The sequence below is a fragment of the Grammomys surdaster genome, unplaced genomic scaffold (assembly GCF_004785775.1).
Source record: "Grammomys surdaster isolate TR1022 unplaced genomic scaffold, NIH_TR_1.0 105091, whole genome shotgun sequence".
Classification (NCBI taxonomy): domain Eukaryota; kingdom Metazoa; phylum Chordata; class Mammalia; order Rodentia; family Muridae; genus Grammomys; species Grammomys surdaster.
The window spans coordinates 1-3,295 of record NW_021609830.1 but is presented as its reverse complement, the minus strand read 5'-3'; the positions used below and the strand labels follow the sequence as shown (position 1 = coordinate 3,295).

The 3,295-nt window shown below is 38.6% G+C and overlaps 1 pseudogene; it reads left to right on the top strand.

Moving 5' to 3' along the window:
• The first annotated feature begins 344 nt into the window (after nucleotides 1-344).
• On the top strand, nucleotides 345-974 carry LOC114635459 (annotated as a pseudogene).
• Nucleotides 975-3,295: the final 2,321 nt, after the last annotated feature.

Sequence of the window (3,295 nt, the reverse complement as noted above, 5' to 3'; positions counted from 1 at the left end):
GGAGAGAAAATTGGGCCTGATATGAGCTTTGGGAATCTCCCAGCCCACCCCTAACTACATAAAACCACACCTCCCTCCAAAATGTATAACCCTACAGCTCTAACTCCTCGATTCACTCACTGTTTGAATATGGGTTTGAATTCTAAAATGCTCTGAAGCTTGTTTCTGCTAGCAAAAGTATAAAATAATTGTGTGTTGAAATATGATAAAAATTTAATTCATTAAGATGTAAAGGGGGGAGTAGCAACGCGGGTCTTACCGCTGTTGCTGTCGAGGCCACGGCCGAACACAAGATCCCGGCCTGAGGTGGTGGTGGGAAGTCCACCGCTGTTTGATGCGACCTCATGGAGGGTGGCGCAGGAAGTAGCAACAAATATACCAGCAGTTTAGGTGGCTTCTTCGGAGCCGGAGGAGCGGGTTACTCGAACACTGATTTGGCCGGTGTCCCGCTGACTGCTATGAACCCCCTGTCTCCTTATTTAAATGTCGATCCACGCTATCTTGTTCAGGATATTGATGAATTTATTTTGTCAAATGGAGCTAATAAAACCCGAGGCAGATTTGAACTAGCTTTCTTTACCATTGGAGGATGTTGCATGACAGGGGCTGCATTCGAGGCAATGAACGGTCTTCGTTTAGGATTGAAGGAAACCCAGAGCATGGCCTGGTCCAAACCAAGAAATGTACAGATTTTGAATATGGTGACTAGGCAAGGGGCACTTTGGGCTAGTACTCTAGGTTCCCTGGCTTTGCTCTATAGTGCTTTCAGTGTTATCATTGAGAAAACACGGGGTGCAGAAGATGACCTCAACACAGTAGCAGCTGGAACCATGACAGGAATGTTGTATAAATGTACAGGTGGTCTTCGAGGAATAGCAGGCGGTGGCCTGGCAGGACTGACACTCACCAGTCTCTATGCACTGTATAACAACTGGGAGCACACGAAAGGTTCCCTGCCCCAACAGTTACTCTGAAGATTTTTACCACCTCAGGAGTGGGGGACACTTCATAGTCATCCAGATCAATTAATAAGTCAGTCTGGAGTTGCTTTCTCTCTTGTATCTACAATTACTTTGAACAATTGGAGACTCTGATTTCCTGTGACAAAGATCATGGATGGTTGGCCTGGACTGCACTGCTTGCCCTCAGTGAGTGGAAGCCAAACCCTTTGGTGGCTCACTGAGTATGTGTTCTCTTCTCCTTTGGAGATGATCTTGCACCTCCTATCCCCAAACTGGAAAACCACTTATTCTCCAAATTCAGGCCATACTTTTATTACCATGTTAATACATTTAAAAATCTAGAACTTAAAGTTGCCCTGTTTTCCAAATAAAGGGTGAAAATAGAACCCCCCCAAAAAAAAGATGTAAAGGGGAGGGGTGATGGCCAATGTTGGGTGGGAGGTTGGTGGAGGAATAACCAGGAAGTGGGATATCATTTGAGATGTAAAAAAATTGGAGTGATTAATAAAAATAAAATAAAAAAAATAACCTTAATCATTAAAATCTTAAAAAAAGAGATGTAATCTTAAACTATCAAGTTTACATAATATGGAAACAGAATGTGGCCATCAATCTCATGAGAAAAGCATGGAGAAATACAGGACTTCTTAAAAGCCTGTCCAACAAGCTGTATTTGAAATCAGTAACAAAGTATGAAGAGAAGTACTTTTTGTATACCCTACGGTGATTTGAATAAAGTAGTGTATAAAGATTTATGGGTGTGGCACTATTAGGCGATGTGGTATTGGGGATATGTGTGGTATTGTTGGAGAAAGTGTGTCGCTAGATGTGGGCTATAGACTTTTACTTGTTCAAGCAAAACCTATTGTTACTTTCTCTTCTTGTTGCCTGTGGATCCAGATGTAGAACTCAGAACTACCTCTCTAGCAACATATCTGTCTGCATGTCTCCATTTTGCTGCCATGATGATAATGAACAAAAATTTTTAACTGTAAGCCAGCCCTAATTAAATGTTTCCTTTTATAAGTGTTGACATGATAATGGTGCCCGTTCACAGCAATGGCAAACGAAAGACCCATAGAAGTTGATATCAGACACTCGGATATTGCTATTTTAGGCTGGTTCATGATGTGTGTGTTTTTTTTTTTTGGTTTTTATTTGTTTGTTTGCTTGTTTGTTTGTTTGTTTTTAAGAATATAGATTTTGGAATTTTGGATTATGAAAGTAATTTGAAGTTTTAATGGGTCTTAATGGGACATACAGAAGAACCACAGAAGACAGTGATGCTGAGGGTGATTTGACCTCTAGAGGCTGGACTTATGAGGTCTCAAAAGAGAAGAATCTTAATAATCTTAATAATCTTAATATTTGGCCTAGAAACCACTCTCATAATATTTTCATGAAAAATATAGTTGCTTTATGTCAAAAAAAAATATGTCTGAAGCTAGACTGAAGAGTGATGGATTAGACTGTCAAGAGTCTGAATCTGGGGCAGCAACATCTTTCCTCCTCCTGTAACATAAAGTCTGCACAGATTTAAGGTGATTATAATTTGATGATCAGTTTCTAGAAATGCAATATGACTAAGTCCAGGCTTCAGAAGCATTAGAATACATTCTCCCTCAAAGTGACAAGTTTGATAAGAATTTTTATACCAAGAAAATAATAGCAGAAATGATGGAGTTTATCATCACTGCAAAGAAGTTCTTGAATGGCATGTAAAATACAGCATGTCATTGTCAAAGTCTAAGAAATGTGTTAAATGTTAATAAAAAACAGTAAAGGACTCTTATCACATATTGTGTAGACCGTGGACCTATAAACTTGAGTTTGTGAAAAATGTGGAAAGAAAGTAGAGATTGTTGTTACATTTAATAAAAAAAACCAGAAACTTCAGAAAGAAATTGAAAATCAAGGGATACCTGCCAAGGAAAACTGCCAATAAAAAGTGGGGCCATATAAAAGAAAGAAGTATGTTTGTACATGCAATTGCTTACATTTCAGTGAGCTCTAGAGATCTACAATTGTCATATATAAATAGTGAAATCCACCATTGAGAGAGAATATAAAATGTATGTAACTGTGGAACAAATGTCCATCATTAGCAAGATAGCATGAACATGAAAACATCTAAAGAAATAAAAGTAAATACAGTTAGAAAGAAAGAGAATTTGGAAAGATAGGGCAATGTTTAAAGTTGTTGGTATAGAAATGGAAGGTTGTAAGGTATCTTCATGCTCTTTAGGATTAGGAGAAGGTAATAAGTAACAGGAAAACAAAACAGAATGCAACCAGTACAGGAATAAACCACTTCCAATTTCAGAGAGGGAGAG